The sequence below is a fragment of the Etheostoma spectabile genome, unplaced genomic scaffold, assembly GCF_008692095.1.
Source record: "Etheostoma spectabile isolate EspeVRDwgs_2016 unplaced genomic scaffold, UIUC_Espe_1.0 scaffold00007772, whole genome shotgun sequence".
Classification (NCBI taxonomy): Eukaryota; Metazoa; Chordata; class Actinopteri; order Perciformes; family Percidae; genus Etheostoma; species Etheostoma spectabile.
Window position 1 is genome coordinate 18890 of NW_022603519.1, and position 26661 is coordinate 45550.

General features: G+C 41.6%; 1 pseudogene; it reads right to left on the reverse strand.

The window, feature by feature from the left end:
* Positions 1-5: 5 nt before the first annotated feature.
* Positions 6-26027, reverse strand: LOC116678695 (probable E3 ubiquitin-protein ligase HERC3; annotated as a pseudogene).
* Between the last annotated feature and the right edge of the window lie 634 nt (positions 26028-26661).

Genomic DNA, 26661 nt, shown 5'->3' on the forward strand with positions numbered 1-26661 from the left:
AAAATCTCCCTTGATAAATATAACAAACATGTCAAGTCTTTACAATATACAGAATAAGGCTTTGCTTTACACATTCATTAGTGTATGGATATTTTTTGGTATTCCTAGGCCCTCAAAATTACAAACTCTATCACACTCTTTATGACCTGTGATGTACCGAAGAAATAATGCAATCATTTACTTAAGGCTTTCCTGCAACGTATTTATATACACATTCACTATGAGGCATGCGGTTTTTATAGACACCCACCCAACACGCTTAATCATCACAAAGAATTTTAAACCTTTCATGTTTGCTTATACACAGATACACTGCCAGTAGCTACAAAGGCTGCTCCTTGGTCATCCATTTACAAAGTCCACTAATAAGGTTCTGACACACCAACCTGACAGCCGACCGTCAGCAGAAAAGGCTGTTGGACTGATAAGTCGGCTTGAAATAAAGTGGAACAGAGCAGTTAATATTTGTGTAAACCCTTTTATTCAGCTTCAGAACACACCGAAGCGTAATATGTCTCCATAACACCAGGCGGCACTAATTTGTATTAAATAAACCTGAAATTACGGAACATCTCTCTAGACTTAGTAAACACAGAGCACGCTGTCATCATTAATTGTTTTCATCAGAGAGTGTTGATAGTAGTCAAGAAGGATGGTTGTTGTCATTACTTGCTGAACGGAAGAAAATACGATGGCTAGTAATAGGAAGATACTAGCTTTGTCAGCTTTGGTTTTCTCGTGCACTGATTCGCTAGTCAAGGGCTAGCACTCCCCCAATCAGATTGGTTGTTGAGTCCGACTGCCCACTGGCCGATTCCACAAGTCAAATCGGTCAAAAAGGATGTCGAAGGCTCATCTGACTGATGAACACACCAAACAGGCTTGAGTCACCAACCTCGCCAGACTGTCCATTGGCCAATAAACGAGTTGGTGTGTCAGAGCCTTTACAGCGTTAAGTCCTCCTTGTTGTTTCATCTGTTTTTGCTCAGGGCCTCTGTCAGCTTGGTTTGCATGATCTCCTTGGTTGAGTATAACGGCAGCTCCAGGATTGAGAAACATGTGTGTGTCTCAGGGTAGTACCGGTCGTAGGAGAGGTCCTGGACTTGTGGAACTTTGACAGTCATCTTGATCTTTTCCATTTTAAGAACCGGCACCCTTTCAAAACCAGTCACAAACCCTAGTGGAGGGAAAAGTGGTAATCAGCTAATTTCTTGCGTTCTGCACTACCTTGAAGTCAGACTGCTGATTCCTAAATAATTGTATCACTACTCATGCTAACCACAGTTTAACAGTTGTCCAATGTTGGTAAAACATCATCTACTTTCCCACAAAACACTGACCAGATAACAAGTGTCAAGAACAAAAACTGTAAAAACTTTCATGATCTATCTATATTGATAAGGCTCTGGGTGGTAAAACAATATTGATAAGTAACTTATTTTTTTTCCAATGATAAGTTGTCTTCCCTTGATTCAACATATATAGCAAGTCTAGTAGTAGTAGCAGATTTATTATTCAGTGTGCCGATGTGCTGTGATAGCAGCAATCGGCGCAATGTCTATTATTGCCCATACTTATTATTCTTCCGCCAGATTTTTGTCCCACTATTACTCCTGCAGCGTTGCCAACACGTGCACACAAAATACATCAATACGTGTGTAATGATCGGGAATGGTGTGCTATGACTTTTCTAAGAGATTTGCCACACGAAATCTGCAAAAAACGGTGAAACATTTCTCATTGACTTGAATGGAAATGTTCGGGAAATCGCTCAACATCGTTCAAACGCCCCCCCCCCCCCCTTTGGGGCCGTGCTGTATCGCCATACTTTAACGTAGAAACATGATTAAACGTTTAAACCGAAGACAAGAATTTGGCGTTTATTGGGCTGAATGGGCATTCAGATATGTGTGTGTATGTGGCGGAATGTTCAGAGCTAGAGTGGAGGACAGAGTAAGGAGATTTAAAAAAATCATCTTGGTTCTCTCTCTATAACTTGCTCCCACACCAACAATTCTCTCTTGCCATGGCCAATTTATACATCAAAACGTAGGTATTCATGTCTAGTTTCAGCCAATGGGCTCATGTATGCAATATGAATTATATTTTTCGCTCAGCAACCTTTCAAATGACAAGAGTTCCCAATCTTCCTCCATTCACTGCTGTGTTAAACATCGTCCACATTTCTGAGCAGAACGCAGAGCGGAGCCCTTTTTTACTTTGCTGATACGCCCACATTTCTAAGTTTATCCACATACATTTTATATCAATACGTTCACAAAGGCCTTCTGGTGCCCACGAGAACCTTATTTTATTGATAGCTAGTATCCCTTTGATGATATGATCATTTGTTTGAGAGCTTGTTCAGTATCTGAAAAGCTGGTGACAGCAGGTGACAGGTGCAGTCGTTACCTGATTACAGATCAAAGAGATGACATCAAAGAGATTAAAGGCTTCCTATTGGTCCTTAGTAACCAGGCAACCATACTCTGTATGTCTGTCTGTCGACATCTATCTGTCTCCCGCTCTCTCAGACACACACACAGACAGACACACACACACACACACATCTGAAAGTCTTAAATAGGTTTTAATAAGTTATATCGCTGAAGGGTTAAGACACTTATTGTTTTTTTGTTAAGTTTTACTGCTATTCGCATGTGCACCAAGTAGGAGGCACACTGATAAAATTTCTGCGGAATTTTCTAGTTTTCTTTACAATACTTACGAAGGAAATCTTTCTTTTGATCCTCAGTTAGTTCCTCAAAAACCTCCCAGAACATCTGTATGGTGGGGTGTGGTGGAGTGGTATTGTACTCCCCCTCATAAACTGTGTTCTAAAAGCAGTGAAACAGACTGTTGCAATTACTTCGGTTAATTTGAAGTATTCAAATCAAGCAGGTGAGGAAGTGATAAATCAAGTGCAGAGAAAACTAGACCATGAGGAGCTCTTGTTTTGGACCTTACCTGTTTCAGCTTTGCCCAGTCTTGGAAGTCTTTGCCCACCAGCACTTCCTGCAGCTCCTTCGGTCGAAACAGCTTTACCAAATCCCTGTCACACACCTGGAAGAAGCCACGCTTGAACTCCTGAAACACACTCTCCACTGATGTGTTGAAGGCATGATTCACATAGGCATCCACAAACTCCTTCCTGTTTAGCAGTCAATAAAAGGGTTTTCCCAATTATTAACTGCTCTGTTCCACAAATGATTGAAATCCAAACTCTATGACAGGCATTTTCTCGTGGAACTTGGTAGCTTTATTTCCTCAACTACAAAATGTACATGTGGTGTACTTCATGAAACTTAGAGGCTTAGAAGGGGCAACATAATAATATAGTCTCTGGCTATGGCTGGATATCTAGTAGTATCTAGAAAAAAGCAAAATGCTCTAAATGAATTAGAAGAAGTGAAGCCACAGTGTTTTGCGATGTCGTCAACATGGCATGTAATAAAAGTGTGTTCTAGTTTTAGCTTTAATACCTGTGGCTACAGTAGTTAGCACGCATTTACTCCAAGTGCTAACTTGGCTTGTTTAGGTTTGTGAAAGTCTTTGTCACCTTTAACGTTCAAGGAATGATCATGACTGTATAAAATCATGACTGACTGATCATGACTGTATAAAATGTGGCCCAGCGTTGGAGGCTGGGCCCCATTCATTTATATGAGAGTTGCTTAGTGGCACATGAAGCTATGAAAAAGTTATAAAAAATAAGTTTTGATTCAATTGTCACTCATTGTGAAACACACCAAATTATCAGCAGACAGTTCCTTTCAACCCTTTTGAGCTTTATGATATATTTAAAATTAAGGTTTGGGGTTTTGTAACCCAAAATGTCCCTGTTTTGGTCTGCACTCATAGCAGTGATAGAGGACCGGAGTCGCTATTCTGTAGACCAGAGGTGGGTAGTAACGAGTTACATTTACTCCGTTACATTTACTTGAGTAAGTTTTTGAAAAAATTGTACTCCAGGAGTAGTTTTAAATCACTATACTTTTACTTGTACTTGAGTAGATTAGTGAAGAAGAAACTGTACTCTTACTCCACTACATTAGGCTACAAGGAGCTCGTTACTTTTCTTTTTACCTCTTTGGTATTCTACGCGTCATTGTTTTTACCCCAGTGTACGTCTCATTTTAATGTTTTATTTTGACAGAGAGAGAGAGTCTTCCGCTTAAAGCTCTACCACGTGACTGTGTTCCACCAATCAAACGGCGTTGTGCAGTCACGTGACCATACTCGTTCTCAGCGGCGAGACCATAGACTGTATATATCTATGGGCGGGACGTGTTAGCTTACAGTCGTAGCAAAACAAAGAATCAACTGTCGCCAAGGCAACACAGACGTGGAGGAACCCACCGGCCTCATAGTGAAAGCATGGTTACCTTTTAGGAAAAGTGCAAAACAGCAGCTACATCATGCGGCGTCTTCTGTGTTGACCAAAACAAACGGACATGTGAGCGTTCAACAACTCAACATCTAACCTGAGGAAACGTAGCGGTAGTTTTAGTTTTTGCTGTGGATAGGTGGATCTTTGTCTTTTAGGTTACAGTATGTTTTGTACATGCAGTATCCATCCAAATTTAATGTGACAAGTCTCTCACTTAAGCTATTTTGTAATTAATAAATTAATTTTAATTTATTTTATTGATTGGATGAACTATAATTTGCCTAAATATGATTATTTTGTATTTTTGTCTGTCTGGTTGATGCTTGTGTTAAGAAATAAATCAGACGTTACTCAACAGTTACTCACTACTTGAGTAGTTTTTTCATCAAGTACTTTTTTACTCTTAATCAAGTAATTATTTGGATGACTACTTTTACTTTTACTTGAGTCATATTATTCTGAAGTAACAGTACTTTTACTTGAGTAAAAGTTTTGGCTACTCTACCCACCTCTGCTCTAGACCAAGGACCAACATTTTTTTAAGGCAAGAACACTGAAATAGAGATTTAGCAGGTATAAGTACATGTATTGTATAAATTGAATCCATATTAAACTGTACTTATAATAAGGTGCACGGCAGCCTAAAGACTTTCAACATGCCTTTTTGTAGCAATTAAAATAGCCTAATAATTGTTGGTATGAGTTTATGAATCACATATAAATGTTAAACATATATGTGGCAAAGTGAATCCTTAGAATAAACTGTATCTGTGGGTGGCTACCTTAGTGACTACCTTATCTATAGGCCAGTGAGCAGTGGGGATTTATTTATTTTTTATTGTGTTACATAATGTATTAAAAGTGCATGTGTATTTATAGTGTATTGTGAATCCATAACTTATAACACTAATGTCACAAATATTTGAGCAGAGTAATTAATGCTTACTTATTTTGACCTGTCACTGGCTTTTCAGGATTTTCAAGATCAAGGTCAACCTCTGTCCCATCCCAGGTAATCTGTTGATCAGTTATAAGAAAGAAGAAGATGGTGATATCACTGCTTTGGTAAAAGATGATGGATTGTCAGCTGGATATCAGAAGGAGAATATATGAGAATAGATTATTGACCATCTATAAAACACATACTTTGAAAACCTCGTAGAGACTTTCAATGACATTGTCTTCGTAGACTTCTAGGATTTCCAGCAGACTCCTTGAAACACAAACAAAGGAACATTTAATATAATGTACAATGTTTACAGTATGATAAGAGAAATCAGCACCTGAAACCAAAAGTGTGTGTGATTTAAATATACAGTCTGCATTTCCTCTTACTTTCCAACACATGGGCTGAATTCTATCATATCCACCAGTGAAGGCTTGACACCAAGCAGCTTCTTGAACAGAGTCAATGGGAAGGGTAGGTGTATGATGCAATGGTTGTACATAGCCAGTCCACACAGAAGTCCAAACTGGAAGTATCTCTGGACCTCATGCGTTGACTGTTATTGATGGATGAGACATTTTTTTATATCCCAAAAACAGAAAAGAAATATGACATTTCTTTATGAGGTTGGGTCTGAATTGAATATTATTTCATTATTAGTACATGTCAACATCAGAAGGGAATCCATTAAATAGTGATTTTTGTCTCACTTTGGAAGGGAACCATGCCAGCGTTTTGGAGTCGTTGAACATGAACATCCCATATTCAACTGACAGCATCTCATGAAAGACTTCATGAAAAAAGTCTTTTTTGTAGAGCGGTATATCATTGTATGTATAGTTTTTATCAAAAACAATCTAGAAGACACAAAGGCACAAATTAAGTTTTTCTCTGGGTATAGTGACAAGATTAACTAGACAATAATGCAAGTTTAGTGACTTTGACTATCATATCAAAACTACATAATTACCAATAGTGGCAACTTGTAGTCACAGTGATAAGCAACAGCCAGTAGTTCAAGGGTGTCTTCCAAAACTGATCCTCGCCTCACATCCAGTTGAAAGCGCAGATCTTGAGGCAGAGGAATGCATCCGTATACCCCAAAAAAATCAACGGTGTGTTCTTTTGCTTCCAGCTGGAATAAAGTGAAGGATTTCATTTCTCATAGCTTATTTTACCGTTGTTGTGTTGTGTAACTGACGCCTAATTTCAGTGTGTTTCTCACATGGAGAACATATTCTTTCATACTGCAAAAATACACACTGAATAAAAAACAGAATATCCTGGTGATTTCTTGATCCTGAAAGTATTGTGTGTAAAGGCTAGTTTGAGGCACAGTTCAAAGCTTCAGTTACCTTGGAGATGTCAGTATTCTTGTCAAAAGCAAATTGCTTTGACTCCAGATCCAACAGAAATGGAAAGCTACAAAGGATAAGTGGCTCAGTATGCATATTCTGAAAGGGAAAAACATACAGGTCTTTCACATTTAACAGTATGTATATGGGCACCATTGAAGATCCCAGATTTTCTGTCTGTACTGTATGTGTCTGAGAAGTGACAGAAACAAAGTAAGACCTTGTACCTTGCGTTGTGACCATGAATGCCAAATCTGCAGATCCTCTTGAAGAAAGTGTTTGTCAATCACCACACAAAAATCACTTTCTGGCAACCTTCCAGGCTCTGCAATCCTGTTGTTGGCCTTTAAAATAAGTGTTGTATTTATCAGGATAAAGGTGTAGCGAAGTAAAAAACTACATATTTTGTAGTAAAAGCGAGTAGGATTACTGCTTAGGGATCATTCTTTGCGACAGTTATAGAAAATACAAGTCTATAACTGATACTGACGTTGTACATGTACTGGAGGACTAGTAGCAGGTTTCTGACTCCAGAGTTGCGAGGAACAGGCTTATTGGACAGGATCAGTGAGAGGGCCTGCTTCCACACCTTAACATGTCTAACCATGGTGGAAGGTGACAGTGAGGACCACCAGTCCCCTGAAGAAGACAATATAGAGACATGTAGACAATGTCAGAGAGCATTTAATAACTAACCAGATGTCATAGATATGTCTGGAGTCTGGAATGTGCTATCAGAATAATTAGTTAAATAGTTAAATATGATGCTTTACTTGTCTTAAAATATAATCAATCAATACATTCATAAAATCAACAATAATTATAAATTAAGAAAATAAAAATGCATTTATTAATTTGCCTCAAACAACTCAAACTTTGATTCCACATGATACAAGCCTTCTGGGATTGCGCACCATGCCCATCCCTCCTCTACACAGTTGCTAGTAGCCAAGGAGGACACAGAGGATTAAAAAAAGATGATGGACTCTTCAGAAGAGGTAATTATGTTTTCTCAATTTTCTGCATCCAAAAGTCGCCGGACGACACCATTTCCTGAATATAGCCATAAGGGAGAAATACTGAGAGTGGTTTGTGGAGCTGATAATCTTAATTATCTCAGTATCAACTCATTTGGCCATGGCTTTAATGTAACGGGTTTTCATTCATCTAAAAAAGTTACGCACTAATGCTTTAAAAAGAACTTTCAATAACAAAGAAAAAAGATAGATTTTAAAATACGATTTGATTTCAGATTTTACTCTTGGTTATTTCAATAACTAATAATAGTGCAGTGCATGTTCTAAACAGAAATGTTTAGAATGACCGATTGCTTGGCGTCGGTTAAATGGACATTTGTATAATTTATAGTGGCTTTTTTTGAATTCATGATCATATTAATTGATAATAATCAGAGAAAATCTATAATTTTAGGTTTTTCAATAGCATTGTAGGATGTTCATGTTTTACTGTAGGTCATTTCCTATTACATGAAACCTCTCAAACATTCAAACAGTTATCTCTCACAGTACCTATGACCTGGAGGCTTTCAGCAGACAGTCTTTGCTTGGCAGCAGCGACCGCCTCAACGAGCTTCATGCTCCGAAGCGGGTGGTGTCTCTGGATCACATGCAGGAGCTCATTGAGAAGCAGGAAGATCCTCAACCCCTCCACCCCCACAGACGTCTCATCGAAAGAGGGAAGCAAGTGCAGGACAGCAGCCTCAACCTGTTGAGTACATATAATGTAAAAACTAGTATTTGGCAGTAACTGATACTTAGTAGTATATTACTGTAATATTATTATGCACTTTACAATAAGGGTACATTAATCAGCATGACTTCATCCATTAATAAGAATTAATTAACAGCTAATTACAATTAAATAAGGTGTCTAATAAACATGTATTAACAATGCTCATGTTTGTTTATGTTAATTAAGGTATTATTGATACATTCTTTACCATTACTTAATGCCTTAACTAACTGTTAACTACAGTTAACTAAGGTGTCTATTTTACCATTAGTTAATGCAGTAATAAGCCCAGACTAACTGTTAATAACAGTTAACTTAGGTGTCTATTTTACCATTAGTTACTGCAGTAATAAGCCCAGACTAACTGTTAATAACAGTTAACTAAGGTGTCTATTTTACCATTAGTTACTGCAGTAATAAGCCCAGACTAACTGTTAATAACAGTTAACTAAGGTGTCTATTCTACCATTAGTTAATGCAGTAATAAGCCCAGACTAACTGTTAATAACAGTTAACTAAGGTGTCTATTCTACCATTAGTTAATGCAGTAATAAGCCCAGACTGTTAATAACAGTTAACTAAGGTGTCTATTCTACCATTAGTTAATGCAGTAATAAGCCCAGACTAACTGTTAATAACAGTTAACTAAGGTGTCTATTATACCATTAGTTAATGCAGTAATAAGCCCAGACTAACTGTTAATAACAGTTAACTAAGGTGTCTATTATACCATTAGTTAATGCAGTAATAAGCCCTGACTAACTGTTAATAACAGTTAACTAAGGTGTCTATTCTACCATTAGTTAATGCAGTAATAAGCCCAGACTAACTGTTAATAACAGTTAACTAAGGTGTCTATTCTACCATTAGTTAATGCAGTAATAAGCCCAGACTAACTGTTAATAACAGTTAACTTAGATGTCTATTTTACCATTAGTTAATGCAGTGATAAGCCCAGACTAACTGTTAATAACAGTTAACTTAAGTGTCTATTTTACCATTAGTTAATGCAGTAATAAGCCCAGACTAACTGTTAATAGGAGTAAACTAAGGTGTCTATTCTACCATTAGTTAATGCAGTAATAAGCCCAGACTAACTGTTAATAACAGTTAACTTAGGTGTCTATTTTACCATTAGTTAATGCAGTAATAAGCCCAGACTAACTGTTAATAACAGTTAACTTAGGTGTCTATTTTACCATTAGTTAATGCAATAATAAGTCTTGACAAATTGTTAACAACAGGTAACTAATATGTCTATTTTAACATTAGTTAATGTACTAATAAGCCTAAACTGGAAATAACAACTAACTAAAGTATCTAACTAAAGAATAAGCAAACCTCTGCATGGAGACTATGGAGTCTTTCCACTGATCTCACCCTCTACCAAAGGTAAGTCATATGTTGGAGGATGGACAAAAGTATGTGGACAACCATAACCCGTAAATAAACAATAAAAACAGTTTTCTGGCCGACCGGGCTGGAGCTCTCTTTACCTTGTCTCTCTTGGTTTTGTTGTAATAATAGTTTTAGACAGCTTGGGACTTATTTTGATACACTAGTTAGGGCATAGAATCGAATAATGTTAGGGAGTAGTAGTTAGTCACATAGTTTTCAGATTTATCTATCATATAATCAAGAATATAATAGAACTAAAGGGAGACTTGGCATACAGCCCGATCCGGTTGGGAGAGTTCTGGCCCGGCCGGGCTGGAGCTCTCTTTACCTCGTCTTTCTTGGTTTTGTTGTAATAGTTTTTGACAGCTGGGGACTTATTTGATACACTAGTTAGGGCATAGAATCGAATATTGTTAGGGAGTAGTAGTTAGTCACATAGTTTTCAGATTTATCTAACATATAATCAAGAATATATAGAACTAAAGGGAGACTTGGCATACAGCCCGATCCGGTTGGGAGAGTTCTAGCCCGGCGGGCTGGAGCTCTCTTTACCTCGTCTCTCTTGGTTTTGCTGTAATAGTTTTAGACAGCTGGGGACTTACTTATTTTGATACACTGAGCTCCTCTCTCCTCTATCTTTCTATCTTTTCATTTATGTGCATCCATGTCCCAGAAATGCGTGTTACTAACCTATTTCTGGGGAGTCATTCCCCGGAGTCCTTATGTTCTTTTTTCACCAGCATGTTCCCTTGGATCAGAGAGGCTCCGAAATCAGGGTAGCAGCTGTCGCCATGGTCCCGCTACACGTTCTGTGATGCCATGTTCAACTGCTACACTGCGGTGCCCTGCTACGTCCTGCTACGTCCTGCAACGTCCTGCTACGTCCTGCTACGTCCTGCTACGTCCTGCTGTGCCTTGTAGTGCCGCACAGCGTCCTGCTATGCCATGAACTACTACAAAGAACTTCTACAAACTACTAATTTTTTCTATTTTTATTGCCACTCTTCATTCTAACCCCAACCGGCCCGTCAGACACCGCCTACCAAGAGCCTGGGTCTGTCCGAGGTTTCTGCCTAAAAGGAAGTTTTTCCTCGCCACTGTCGCACTGTTGCTTGCTCTGGAGGAAACTATTAGAACTGTTGGGTCCTTGTAAATTCTGGAGTGTGGTCTATCTGTAAAGTGTCTTGAGATAACTCTTGTTATGAATTGATACTATAAATAAAATTGAATTGATTTGAATTGAATTTTCTCATAATGACATGGCTTGGCTGTGAACCTTAAGACATACATGCTATCAAACATATTTATCAACCACCTAGTAGTATTAGGAAATACCTTAATGAACAAGTAAACCCTTAGTTGTTATCAAGAGAAGTTTTTCAACATTTACCTAATGTTTCATATTGCAAGATTAACTGTCAAGTAATGCTTATTACTGTAATAACTATGTAAATAGCATTTTACAAACCATTAAACAGTTAATCAATCAATACCTTAGTTGGCAGTTTAAATGATCGATAGACACTTTAGTTAGCTGTTATTTATTATTAGTACATTAACTAATGTTAAAATAGACACCTTAGTTAACTGTTATTAACAATTAGTCAAGGCTTATTACTGCATTAACTAATGATAAAATATACATCTTAGTCAACTGTAATACTGTAAAAGAGTATTACTAAAGGTTTATAATTAAACTTCCCACTCTTCCTTGATACCAAACATACATAGTAAGATTTTAGTGTCATACCTCTGCCAAAACATCGTCTTTCTTCTCAAGTTTCTTGAAAGCAGGTTGCACAAGTGACAATTCAAGCCGGAGTACTTTGGTGAGGTCTGGAAATGTTTATCTCTGCTGTGAAGATAACAAGTGAATGTAATTATAATTTTACTCATCAGATACAAAGAAGAGAAGAAGATGATCAGATGATGTTTACCTTTGGTCAAGGAAGACTCGATTCATAAAGGATGCAGAGGAAAACGTCCTGTGGATTTCCCTGTGAGGTTTTCATGTGATTAGTCATAGCACTGAGAATACTGTGTCGATGGCTTAGGAGCCAAATGAAATATCATAAAACACTGCATTATTCAACCAACCAGTTATACATGTACAGTATATTGAGAAAATAAAAAATGCTACTGCATCATACTGGTACTTACTGTTTTATCGTTTTTGATGATTTTAAATCACATTAGAGACCCATATGTTAATCATGTCCTCAATAGAGTGCTGTTTGACATAGTTGACACTGTCAGTGTTTGACTTCTCATCAACTTCCTGTTAAATAAACAAAAAAGAGTTAATGTTTGGTTTAGGGAAATAACTTTACACTAAATTATAAGGGTTAAGGTATTAATACACCTCCCACAATTATGGTCTTTATTGTTTTTATTTGTGTTGGTACCTGAACAGGTGTGCACGTTGCAAACGAACAGTTCCCTCCTGCGTAGATGTTTCTAAGTATGGGATTGTTGTCTGGAATAATAATAGAATACAAGTTATCTCTATCCTTGAAATAAGGCTACTGTCCCTCTCTTAATATTGGATTCAGTCAGTTATCCCTAGCTCGACTGCAGCTATCTTAAAAGGCAGCAGCGGGACTCCTCACTGGTAACAAGAAGAAAGACCGTGAAATCCATGGCATGCTGAGATCGAAGGTCGCAGTCTTGTCTTGGAATTGATCGCATTTTTACATGGTCTTGTCTATTCATTGTTCTGTTTCTTTGTAACCTTTTCTGATTTTACTGTTTTCTATTTTAACTCTTTCTATTGTATGATATGTGTTATTACCCCTGGTTTCTGATGTTAAGCACGTTAGATACCTGCTGGTTGCTGGAAAGTTCCATATAAATACATTTTGATTGATTGATTTTTGATTGATTGATTGTCTAAGTCTCAGATAAAGAGGACTCTGGATTTCATTTCATGACAAGTCAACACCACAACTGCAGGGAAATCACTAATAAATTGTCTGTTCATTGTCTGATTTATGTGTTAGCAAAAACACCATTACTGTGATTAGATGTAAAACTTTCTTCTTCAAATGCAACCAATAGATTGACTCATTTCTAATTTAAAATGTGGATATGTCAACCCCCTTTCCCTGCCCCCTTTAAAGCTTTAGTGCGTAACTTTTTTATATTAATGAACGTCCGTTACATTCAAGCCATTGCCAAATGAGTTGATACAAAGCTAATTAAGACTATCAGATCCACAAAACTCTGTATTTCTCAGTATGGCTATGAACTATTCAGAAGTGGCAATGATCAGAAAATGGTGTTGAACTTCATGTGCAGAAATCATGCAAAGATCACTGCCACTTCTGAATAGTTCATCGTGTTTTGTGTCCTCCTTGACTACTAGTAAATGCGTGGAGGAGGTGTGGGGGTGGAGCACGATCATGAAAAGCTTGTATCATGTGGACGTACCAACAGTTTTGTTGTCTTTACTTAGAATTCCTTATGGAGGAGACAGAAATTACGCACTATAACACACACTACCAAAAAAGGGAACGTGGGAGACAGGGGAAGAAGTTCTGGCTGTCTGGGAGATGTCAGCCAAATCATCAGTAAAACAATTTGGCTACCTGTATAAGGAGTTTATTTGTTTTCTGTGGGATTGTTACGTTGGCCCAACAGGCAAAAGCCCTGCAACTTCAGAAAACACATGCAAATAGACAAAACACAAGCAAATTAAGAAAACAACTTCATTAATTTGACAACACATGCGCAGCATTCAGCAAACGCGCTGCATATACACAAAACACAAGCAAATACATAAACGCCATATACGCGATGCAAATAAAAAACGACAAAAAACGCTGCATCCAGATTACACAACGGAAGTTTTCCAGGCCTCTAGGGGGAGCAGGGCCTGGAGAACTTCCGTTGTGTAATCTGGATGCAGCGTTTTTTGTTGCATTTGTTTTCGTGGTTTGTGTGCTTTCATTTTGCATCGCGTTTATGCATTTGATTGTGTTGTGTGTATATGCAGCGCGTTTGCTGAATGTTGCACATGTGTTGTCAAATTAGTGAAGTCTTAATTTGCTTGTGTTTTGTCTATTTGCATGTGTTTTCTGAAGTTACAGGGCGTTTGCCCCTGTCGGTCACCGTAGATCATGGCTCTTTCAGATGAATTTGAGGAGTGCCTATGGTTAACATCTTCCACATGTTATTGTGTCATGCAATATGGAACTGCACTGGTCTGGTCTTGACTTGGTCTCAGTCCCTCAAAATCTTGGTCTTGTCTCAGTCTTGCACTCTGGTCTTTTTTTCACAATTATGCTTAATTTGGATACAGTGCCCAATAATACGTTTGACTTTTCTTGACTGGAATCAGTTTTTTTTAAATTGTAGTTACCCTGGGGCAGTTGAACAGGTAGCGGCACAGACGGATGACTCTCCTCTCCATGTCCCAGCTGCCCCTGCTCTCCACACCCAAAGGAGTAGACCCTCTTGGAGTCTGTCAACACTAATGTGTGATGTCTGATTGAGAAAAACGATATAGCACAAACAGTATTTTAATGTCAACAAAGATGACTTTACAGCATTAATGCAGCCTCTTTTTGCAGCTTCCAAGCCTCTATTACACTAGACTATAATGTAATAAACTTTCTACTGTTGATAGAAGGGGGCATGATCATCAGAAGGAATGTGTAATGATCAGAAATGCAACCTGAGAACATGAGCCAGTTGCTGAAATTTGTAGTCAAATGTAGAATTACACACAGGAAGAAGCAGTCACACACCTTTCCTGTAGACTGAACTTCTTTCAAAATATTAAGATATACAGCCTCATATTCAATAACATTCTCATTAATAAATGATTTCATCTTATCTAACAGAGAGATGCAAAAATGGATTCTCTATCAGTGTTTTCTGTGTGATTTTCAAGTGTTTGAATGAACCTGAGAAGTCTTACAAACTGATTTTAATAAATATTTAACTGTGGCATTTGTAAGCAAAAATGGGAGGCCATGTTTTTTCACAATTGGAACATATAAAAATAAATATCAAACCATGCTTGGAATGCATTGGTAATGAGGTGAATTGCTCAAGTTTTTAATGGTACTGTACCGTCCACATGCAATCTTGATGACCTTTGCCACCCAGAGCTCTGCAACAAGCCGAGGTCGTAGTTCATCTCTGAATGAGTTGTGCCCAAGCTGTCCATATTGGCCAGAGCCAAATGTAAACACTGCACCAGTCTGAGGAAGCAACCACACTACTATAATTTCAAGTCACACTTATTGTTTATTTTTGTTATTTACATATCTATGGGATCTAAGGTGAGGAATTTTCTCTCACAAAAAAACATCTATTAATACCCTTTTTTAATCTTGCTTCTACTTCCAAGTATATATATATCATAATCTGTGTATGATAAATAATTTTACAACATAGTTAACTGTGTATAATTAAATGTGTGATTGCCTCAAAATAATGATCAGTTTTGCATTTTTTTGCTTTGGATCATCCAACCATACCTGTTGAATTTGGCGGTCAGTGCTTTGAATCCCTAAATGCATTTCATCTTTAATCAGTGAGTAGAGTTAGACCTCTACAGAATATACATGCTGTACTTGTGGAGCTCACAAGTAAAATGACCACACAGTCCTGGATGTCTTGTGGGCGTGGGGATGTATTGGTGAGGCAGGAAATATTTTCTGGATATTATCACAGTAACACTTTATGATGGAATAACCACGACATGACACCTTAATGATAAGACCTTATTCACTTTAAAGTATGTCATTTTTTCAGTGCTCTGCTTAGTGTGGATTTCCTTGTTCTTATCTTTGTTGTGCTATGTGTCTGTTTGTGTTACATGTGCGCCTTGCTGAACCACAAATTGCCCCTCTGGGACGAGATCAATAAAGTCAAAGTTGACGTTTTTTGCTGGAAGTTATTTAAAACATATTCCATCATTTCAGTGTCATTTGTAGAGTAAGTTAGAACTGTTTGCTCTTATACATTTTTATACCAGCAATTAAAATTATCACTTATCAATTATCAATTATTACCTTATTTTCAGAAGGTAAGAGAAGCACTGTAGAAAGTTTTGTTTGTGTTTTTTGTTTTGTTTATTTATATATATGTATATGTGTATATATATGTGTCTATGTATATGTGTAGGTATGTGTATATATATGGATATATATAGCAACATAATTATAAATATTGTAAATGGAAGGAATGCAAGAATTAAATGGGTAGGAGTACATAAGTTTTAGTTCTTCCTACTCCTTTTCGCACATGTGAGAGAGGTTTGTTAACACAGGAAAGAAGGGTACCTTGTTTGTTGTTTTTCTCTCCAATGTTTTTAAACATTGGTTTATTATAATTTATTTTATTATTTTTCTTTTTATTTTATTTGTATATACTTTCTCTTGCATGTTCGAAATAAAATAAATATCAATAACAATAACAAATAACAAAATGTGGTAGGTTACAACATGGGACTTTTTAGCCAACTTTCTTTGTCTAACCTTTGTCAAAATGGCAGTGTGGTTCTTTCCACAGGAAATGTGAATAGTTTTCTTTGAGTTCAGATAATGAACTGGAGTTGGTGTGTGTCTGTGTTGTGGTTTGGGGTTTTTGTTGGGTTTGTTTTCCCGTTTCTGCCTCCCTGTGAATGTCTCAGTGTTTTCCCAGGTCCTGTGTGCTGTGTCCTGTTCCGTCCCCCGGTAAGCGTCTGTGTGTTTCACTTCCTGTTTTATTGTGAAGTCGGCTTCCTGTCTTGTCTTATCTAGTCTAGCTTTACTTTGTTTGTCTGATTGCCCTGCCCCGCCCTAATGTGATTCACCTGATGTCTCACCTGTTCCTCATTACCTAATTACCTCTTGTATTTAACCCCAGTGTTTCCTCTGCTTCTTGTGGATCATTGTTGTATTTTCAGTCTGCCTGTGCCACATGTCTGCGTTGATGCCTCCTGATCTTCCCGTGAGTTTTTCCCGTGTAGTCTCCTGTTTTTTTGCATTTTCCCGCTGCTCCTCTGCTGTCTGTTGTGGATTTCGGATTTGGATTTTCCCTCGACCTTGGTGTCTCTTGTGGATTGTTTTTTGTTAAAGACTGCAATAAAGCCTTGTTTGCCTGCTCCTGCCTCCCTCCTTCTCTCCGCATTTGGGTCCTCACCTCATCACCCCATCACAGATGATCCAACCATAAAATGGACCCAGCAGAGAGGCGCCTGTTTCGAGGCTAAAGTGGCAGAGTTTGACAAGACGGTTGCCAAACTGGTTGGCTCCAGTCCTAGTCAGCGGCCTCCCATTCTGGAGAGACTCACCTCACAGCAAGGGTGGTTAAAGGAGAGGCCGTGGGTGAGTCACTTTGTTCCTCGTCTGGAGGCAGTCAGAATAAGACTGGACGCTTTTTTACACACGGCGTCCAATGACTCGCTCCCTGCCCGTCACATCCAGAACCTCCAACACCGTTGCGGTTGGAGCAGCGTCCTGACCCAGCCCCCAGCTACCCCTGGCCGTGCCACAGACCCCTTGGAGAGGAGCCCAGGCAGTGCAGCTCTCTGTTTGAGCATTCCGATGGCTGGCTCAAACGCAAGGAGGAGATGGAAGGACGGTCCTTTGAGGGAACCCACCTGGCCATCTTTTCGGGAACCGGGGTGTGCCGCAGACGTGGAGGTGGACGTAAGGGCCCCTTCGCCATTCTCAGCCCCCACTCTGGAACCTGTGTGGACCAGTCCCCCGGAGCCGCCAATTACCGCCGAAGAGGCGGACCCCAGCCGCCGGCCTCCGCCGAAGAGGCGGACCCCCAGCCGCCGGCCTCCGCCGAAGAGGCGGACCCCCAGCCGCCGGCTCCTCCCGCCGATGAGGCGGACCCCCAGCCGCCGGCTCCCGCTACGAGGCGGACCCCCAGCCGCCGGCTCCCGCCGACGAGGCGGAACCCCAGCCGGCACCTCTTGAGACGGATGCCCAGGGAGTGTGCACTGAACAGTCCTCCCTGGGATCCGCCTCGGACCCTCAGCGACCGGCCCCCTGACCCAGACCGGCCGACGGCCCCCTGACCCAGACGGTCCGACCGGCACCCCTGGACCAGACCGGCCGACCGGTCCCCTGACCCAGACCGGCCGACCGGACCCCCTGACCCAGGACCGGCGACCGGACCCCCAGACCGGCGACTGGCTCCTAGATCCAGACCGGCCGAACGGCCCCCCTGACCCAGACCGGCAGACCGGCCCCCTGACCCAGACGGCCGACCGGACTCCCTGACCAGACCGGCCGACGGACCCCTGACCAGACCAGCCTACCGGCCCCTTGACCCGGACACGGCTGCTGGCCCCTAGACATCACCCGCCGACCGGCCCTTAGACCCAGATCCTGACCGGCCGACTGGCCCCTAAACCCTGACCAGCCAACCGGCCCCTAGATCCAGACCAGCCAACCAGTTCCCAGACCCAGACCAGCTGACTGGCCTCCCTGACCCAGACCAGTCGATTGGCCCACTGACCCAGACAGGCCGACCTGCTCCCCTAACCCAGACCACCTGACCAGACCTCCCGACTCTGATCAGAGGCCCAGCATTTCTGACCCTGGCTGGCACTCAGTGGTCCTGCCCCCGGCCGACGGCAACAGTTTCTGGCCCTCAGTCGGAGGTCAGTGCCCCCGACCGCCAGCCGGTGTCGGGGCCTCTGCCCTCTCTAGGCACTGGCTCCCGGGGTCCCCTGGTACCGGTTTCAGGCGTCCCCCGGGACTCGTCCCCGGGCTTCCTCAGGTCCTGGCCTCAGTCCCAGGTCCTCAGGAACCCCAGCCCCCCATGTCTTTGCTTCTCCTAGTCCTAGTCTCCCTGGTCTTGTGTCTGTGCCTGTCTCTGTCTTTGTCCCGTCATTGTGTCTGTTCCTGTCCCCGTCTCTGTACCTGTTCGTATCCCTGTCCAGTGCTTGTCCCTGTGCCTACGTCTGTCCCCATGCTTGTCTCAGTCCCTGTGTTTGTCTCTGTTCCAGTCTTTGTCCCTGTCCCGGTCTCTGTCCCTGTCACCGTTCTGTTCCTGTCTTTCTTCCTGTCCCTGCGTCCACCCCATCCAAATTCGTTCCACACACTGATCCGTTTGTAGTCTCGCCGTCTCCGTCCGTCCCATCTAAAACTGCCCTGAACCCGACCCCTCTGTCTCCGTGCTGTCCGTTCCGTCCGCGTCCCATTCTGCCCGGTCTACGCCTGTCCCGTTTCCTGTGGGTCTTCCGTGAGCCCCTCCGCGGGCTCTTCCGTGAGCCTCTCCGCGGGCTCTTCCGTGAGCCTCTCCGCGGGCTCTTCCGTGAGCCCCTCGCGGGCTCTTCCGTGAGCCTCTCCGCGGGGCTTTCGTGAGCCTCTCGCGGGCTCTTCCGTGAGCCCCTCGCGGGCTCTTCCGTGAGCCCCTCCGCGGGCTCTTCCGTGAGCCCTCCGCGGGCTCTTCTGAGCACCTCCGCGAGCTCTTCCGTGAGCTCCTCCGCGAGCTCTCCGTGACCCCCTCCAGGGGGCTTATCGTGTCCCTAGTGCGCCCCCCGTGGGCTCTCTGTGTTCCTAGTGCGCCCCAACTGTGGGCTTCCTCGTGCCCTAGTGCGCCCTAGTGGGGTTTGTGGTATACCCGTCGTACATTCCCTTACGCCTCCTAGTGCCCTTTCCTTGTCCTTCTTGGTCCCTGTGTTCGTGAGTCACCATATTCCTCATGTATCTCTGTACCTCTCTCCCTTCTGGTTATTTCTGTTTTCTCTCCGCTTTCCTGTGTTAGTATTCCCCCGCTTTGTCTCCCGTTTGTCTCCCCCATTGCTTCTTACTCTCAATGTCTTTGTCTCCCACACACTCCCTTTCGCTGTCCCTCGCCTGTCTCGCTCTCTTTCTGTCCCGCTATCTCGGTCGCTTTGCCTTCTCTCTCGTTCGTCCAGTCTGTCGGTGTGTCCTCTTGCTCTGTCCCTTTCGCTTTGTTTTTTCTGTTTGTTTTGTGTGGGCGTCCCTCTCTTTCCTTGTGTTGTCCTGCTTCTGGGTTTGTCCCTTTTTTCTGCTTGTTTGTGGGTGGCTCTCCCTGTCTCTTCCGTTTTCTCCAGTCCATCTCGGTCTGAGTTTTTCGCCCTTCTCTCCGTGCTGCGCTTTTCTGCCCTTGGTCGCTTCTCTGCTCCCTTTCTCTGTTCATCTCCTCCCGTTCCTCTTGTCTCCATCGCTCTGTCTCTGCTTTCCGTGTCGGTCTGTATGTTCTGTGTCCTGCTCTCTCTCTCTCTCTCTTTCTGTTGGTTGTCTCTGTTTTTCCCTATCGGTTTGCTCCCGTCCTAGTGTCTTTTCCCTCTGTCTTTTCATTCCGGTGTGTATCTGTCTGTGGTCTGTCTGTCTGTCTTCTTGTCCTGTGTCTCTCTCTCATTCGTTTTGCTGTCTATCCTCTCTGTTGCTCTCTTCCTTCTATGTGGGTCTCTTGGTTCTACCGCTCTGTATGTCTGCTCTCTTGTCTATCTCTCTGTGCCCCGCTCGCTCTCTCCTGTGTCCCTGCCCTTTGTCCCTCTTCGGTCTTTTTCCTGGTCCCTCGCTTGCCACCTGTCTCCGACTTTTTTCTGGACTTCTTCCTTGTGCCCTCTGTCGTGCTCTTTCCTCGACTGTTCTCTCTTCTCCTTGTTTCCTCGAGCCCTCTCTCGATCGCCCTTTTCATCCCATTACCTTCCATCTTTGCATTCTGTCCGTTGTCCTCTTGTCCCTTCTTTCGTCTATGTCTTTTCTTGGCGTTTTGCCTCGTTTTCTCGTTTCTTTTGTATCTTCCCCCTTCTTGCCTTTGTGTACCTTCTTTTCTCCGTTTTAATTTCCTGCCTGTCTCCTTGTCCCTTTCGTATGTCCGTTTGTCTTGTCTTGCCCCCAGTGTTCTTTTGTCTCCCGATTCTTTGCTCCTCGCCCCTTCGTTCTCCTCGCCCCTTCGTCTTGCCTCCTCTTTTTACCTTGTCTCCCAGTTTGGTTCCTCCTTCCCAGTCCCTCTCTCGCTCCCTCCTCCAGTCCCTCTCTCGCTCCCTCCTTCAGTCACTCTCTTGCTCCCTCCTTCCAGTCGTTCCCTCTTCCAGTCCCTCTCTCAGTCCTCTTCCAGTCACTCTCTTGCTCTCTCCTCCTCGATCCCTCTCTCGCTTCCTTGTTGGTCACTGCCTTGTCCCTGTTCGGTTCCTTCGGTCTGTGTCCCCCGTATGAATTCCCCTACTCCTTGGTCCTGTCTCTAGTGCTCCTTGTGTCTTGGTCCCGGTTGTACCTTTGTTCCCTGCATTTCTCTTCTCTGTGCTCCCTTGTTTCTGCTTAGCTCCTTGGGCCTTTGGTTCCCTGTGCTCCTTGGTCCGTCTCTCGCCCCTCATCTTTGTCTATTTTTGCCTCCTTGCCTCTTCCTCTTTTGTCCCATGTGCCTCCGTTCCCTGTGCCTTTGCTCCCCATGTTCTTCTGTCCTAGTGCCTTTTGCCCCCGCTTCCCTGTGTCCTAGGTCCCCTGGCCCTCGGTCCCCCTCTCTCCAGTCTGTGGTTCGCCCTCTCTGGGTGTTTTCTGTTCCGTTTTGGGTTTTTATTTGACATCTGGAATCTGTCTTTGGGGGGGGGTACTGTTGTGGTTTTGGGGTTTTGTTGGGTTTGTTTTCCCGTTCTGCCTCCTGTGAATGTTCAGTGTTTTCCAGGTCCTGTGTGCGTGTGTCCTGTTCCGTCCCCCTTGGTAGCGTCTGTGTGTTTCACTTCCTGTTTTATTGTGAAGTCGGTTCCTGTCTTGTCTTATCTAGTCTAGCTTTACTTGTTTGTTGATGCCCTGCCCGCCTAATGTGATTCACCTGATGTCTCACCTGTTCCTCATTACCTAATTACCTCTGTATTTAACCCCAGTGTTCCTCTGCTTCTTGTTGGATCATTGTGTATTTTCAGTCTGCCTGTGCACATGTCCGTGATGCCTCCTGATCTCCCGTGAGTTTTTCCCCGTGTAGTCTCCTGTTTTTTTGCATTTTCCCCTGCTCCTCTGCCTGTCTGTTTGTGGATTTCGGATTTTGGATTTTCCCTCGACTTGGTGTCTCTTGTGGATTGTTTTTTGTTAAAGACTGCAATAAAGCCTTGTTTGCTGCTCCTGCCTCCCTCCTTCTCTCCGCATTTGGGTCCTCACCTCATCACCCCATCACAGTCTGTCTGTAGAAAAGAAATGAACATTTAGGTTTTACATGTAACAAAAACACTTCATATTTTAATAAATAATATAAGATATCATATAAGCTATTATATAGATATAATCACAGCTTTTTTGTTTACCTGTTGTGTCTCCCAGCCCGAGCTGTCCACAGTGGTTTCTGCCCCAGCCAAACACACCTCCAGAGACAGAGAGGGCGAAGCTCTGCTCTCCCCCTGCAGCGATCTGGACCAGGGGCAGCGCTGACAGGGATCGGAGGTGTTGGGGTGAATTGGCGCCAGCTTGCCCCTGGCCCCTTGAGTCCTGACCCCATGTATACACCTGACCATCTGTGGAGGAATCACACTTTGCTGACACCCTCCATCTTTGCCTTTTGTGAACCAATTTGCAATCACAGTTTGCTTTAAAATATTACATAAACATACTTTACTATTATAATTATATTATCTTGTCCTTGGCCTATATCTCCCATTGGACTTGGACTTGGACGGTGGTATGTGGGTAAAATGAAGTGATTGCCTACAACTCTTATTTCAACTTGTACTTTACTGTACCTTTGGTTAGGGCAACTGAATGCTGGCTTCCACAAGCAACCTGAGAAACTGGTATTTTACACAAAGCTTCAAGGGGCCTGAGAGAACAAGAAACAGAAAAGAAATACATCAGGGCTGACATGTGTCACATGTGTCAAACTCAAGGTCCATGGAACAACTTTGGTCCATCAGATTTTGTTCTGGCCAGCATTTCAATTTTGGTCAGGCTTTTTTCTACGTTTTTGCCTTTTTTTTTTTTAGTTTTGGTCAATTGTTAAAAAAACTTTTGTCACTTTTCCACGGTTTTAGGGTGAGGAACTCTTTTTACTGACTTTTTTAGGACTTTATGTCAACCAAACTGTAAGTGAGAAGACTATTTGAGACATGCAATTATGCAATCAAAGATATTTTACTTTTTCGATTTAAAACCTCTTCAGATACACTTGAAAATACATGCTTTTCTTGCTTAAATTTTTACCCCCAAAAAAGTGCTGCAGTTTCCACATACTTTGGCTCTCTGGGATGATCCTGAGGTCATTGGGAAGTTAACACTCTCAATTTGTTGTTTCTAGTGGAAGTGTGACACTAGGCCTTACTGACACAGAGCTAAACAGGTTAGAACACAGAATTTCTATTTCCGTCCAAGTAAATCATTTGTAAAATTAATAAAAAGCACTACTGTAAGCATATTACATGGGCTACATACAAAAATAGTACCCTAGCCACATGTCTCAACTTAGAACAGAAAAAATCCAGAAAAAAAAGACTTAGAAAATGGATTTTATATGAATGTATTTCTACAGATATGTCTTTGCGTTTATCTTATTTCCTTTTTCTAAAAAAGCCCAAAAAGTGCAAAATATAATACTTCTGAAATACAAAAACACATCCACATCACTCACACACATACCTGTAATAACTGCATGCATAGATTTATAGGAATAAGTAATCATAATTTGATGAAATGGTGAAATGCCATAAGAAGACCTTATTTTTGCTTTGACAGAGCTGGAGCCATCACAGGGTTAGTTTTTTCTGGCCATGTTTGATATCAATCAACTCGTCTTCTTATTGGCTACACAGGGATGCCAGTTTTATGACCTCTTTCTCTAACTGGTGGGATTTACTGTCAATTTTTCCCACGTGGGCTCAATGGGGACTGTGGGATATGATTGGCTTGGCTCAGGGATATCTCGAGATAGACTGAAGCTACTGGCTGGGAACAAAGTTCAGTGGAATCTGCAGAAGCCAGAGAGTCTAGTGGTGTACGGAATGAGTTTGTAGCGCGCCCGGGGGAAAAGTTACAAGCGATCAAAACCGAGAAATGATGCACTATCTAGATTTCTCTAGGTCAAAACTTGGCCTGAAACTACAAGATTGTGAGGGGACCAGATCATTATGGATTACAAGGCTTGGATATTCTAATAGCTTGGAGTGTTGGCGATGTAGGAAAAAAAAGTTTTTGCCGATCTTTCACCGCTGTGATTAAGGACACGAGGAGACAGGTAGGAAAACACACTTGATTAGACTCGAATCTTTCTGTCTTTCTTTACTTCAGAACATGATTATAACCGCTGTAAGTCACCTTATTGCTTTGTGTGGGGGCTCCATGGAATCATGAGACTTTAAGCTTTCAAATGATGTATGGCATGAGCGTGTTTATGACGGTTTGATGCTTGCATTTATGAGGGAAGTCACCACTTCCTCAATCGGTCCCGTGAACGGGACCTATGCACGCAAGACGTTAATAAAAGCATGTCAATAAACTTTACATGTGATTTTCATTTTCCAATGGGGCCATTAGTGAAATTGAGTTTGACAATCCTGATCCAAGTGAAGACAATTTTTTCAGTCACATTGTTCAAAATCTCTGACATTTTACACATTTTGTTACTAATTCAGGACAGTGATTGGCATAACCTGAGCTGCTCTTTACCTTGGAATGTAAGGGCAAGTTGCGTCCACACAGAGAACTGTTCCTCTCTCAGACAGCAGTGTGACCACATCATCACCACAACTCACAGCCTGAATCTTCTCTTTACACTTCACAAACTCTGAAAGAACACAGACCACAGGAACACAGCAGGTGTAAGTGATGAATCTTAAGAGAGGGTCCTCCCAGAATATATGTATATATTTTTTAACATTGCAGATGTCATTTCCTGCATTCTGTTGCCATTCAACAGGTAGTTTGATACTTTTATCTGGCTATACAAGAATAAGAAAAAAAATATAGGGGTACATTATTTTAGGCTATTTTCAACCAGAGGAAGTTGTTGGTCTATAATCACATATTTTTATTTATTAAAAGTACAGAAATTGATTTTATTTTTAAATTAGAGCCATATTTAATAATAACCATTTATTATTTATTTATACTTTAGGATTCTAAAGGAGTTTTAAAGGATTCTTTATGTTTGCATGCAATTTCAATTTATGTGAACCGAAGTTTTTGCATTCTCCAAAATACAATACGCTCATCTTCAAATCCTGTCTACTAAAGAATCACCAGGACCTAAGGCCCATGTCTCAAAGATTATGTTGTTGGTCAGTTATCTTGATGGGTTGAAATTGTTTTATTTAACTAAAGAACTTAACATGAATCCAAAATATTATTAGCAAATATAATCCCCACTGCTTACGGGCCTGTAGGTAGTAGTCACTAAGGCCATCCACAGATCAGTGAATCTAATGATTCACTGTGCCAGATGTATAAAGGCTTTAGCCCGCCCCATTGTAGGCCCAGATAATATGCAATTCATTTATACAATATATGTAGCAGGGGGTCCTTGCTCTGTCTCTCTTTCAATAAAAGGGTCATAGGCTTAAAAACACTGAAGACCTGGCCTTGTGCACCTCTGCCCCTTTGTCTCAAAGCCACTGCACAGGCCTATTTCAGGCATGTCAAAAGTCTGGGTCCCATATTTCATTAGTTGTGAAGGAAAAGAGCAAGTATGCTGTATAAGCTTAAATGTTAACAAACTTTGCATTACTCATAATAAGAAATGTTAAAATGAACATGAGGTTAAGCTATGTTTCAACTTCAAGTTTAAGGTAATCTATTCCTATAGTATGTGTGTTTATCTGCAGAATTGTTTTCAGAAGGAACATTAGCCTCCGGGCGTGTGTGGCGTTCAGTCTATGGGTGCAGGGGAAAACGCGGTGTGGTGTTTCATTTATTTGGGGGTTTCTCTCAATAAACAAGCGGAATGGATTTATCATGACGCACGGCACAAAAACATGGAAACGGTTTGTGGTCCCAAACTTTTAATCAAAAAAGAAAAGAAAAGTATTGCGAGAGTAGCATCGACGTGGTTAAGACAGGGAAATAAGATAAATATCCATCTGTTTTCCTGGACCCTTATCCCATCTGTGCTCTCATTTGTGCGAATGATGAATGCATCTCCACTGCTTTTGATGAAGGCGAGCACATTGTGACCTGCTGACACAGCGTGATGTAAAACTCAGATTTAAAAAGTGAACTCGGTCACTGTTGATATAGTTGAGCAGCTCTCAACGAAAGCCCTGCTCACAGTCCTCTCCCCATGAAAACATTTTGGTAAGTGGTTCTGGGAATCAACAGCTGAGTTTATGACTTAGCTCTGTCGTCAGAAACGAAACTTGATTGGTAGATTATGCAAACTTTGCTGTGATGATCAACGGAAAACACAACTACTAAACATACAGTAGGCTATGATGAAACAAAAACAACACGCCCAGTGAGTCAGAGGCAGGTGAAACGAAAAACGAAAGGGAAACTGGAGTTGATAACAGACCAAGACCTATGTTTAGCAAGTTTACAGTAGTTAGACTGTGTTCGATGAATATAGTAAATGCCAAAACTACTGAAATACTCAACTTAGGGTTAATTAATTTGGTATTGGTGGTGGGTTCTACACATTCGATAATAAAATATCTAAACGTAAAGCTCCATCAAATGTGGGAGCTGGGAAAAAAAATCATATCAAATGGGAGTCTGTGACCTAATTTGTATCAGTGCATGAATAGTTTGGGAACCTCTGTCCTACAAAAAAACTTCTGATGTCTGTTCCCTTCTTCAACAAGACATTCAGATGGGATTGTGGGAGTACTAGTAGTGATAAAGAAATCATATGGACACTAGTGTTACGTTAATTTTTATATAGTATTATATAAACTTCCCGAAGACTGAGTCCTATGCAATCATATG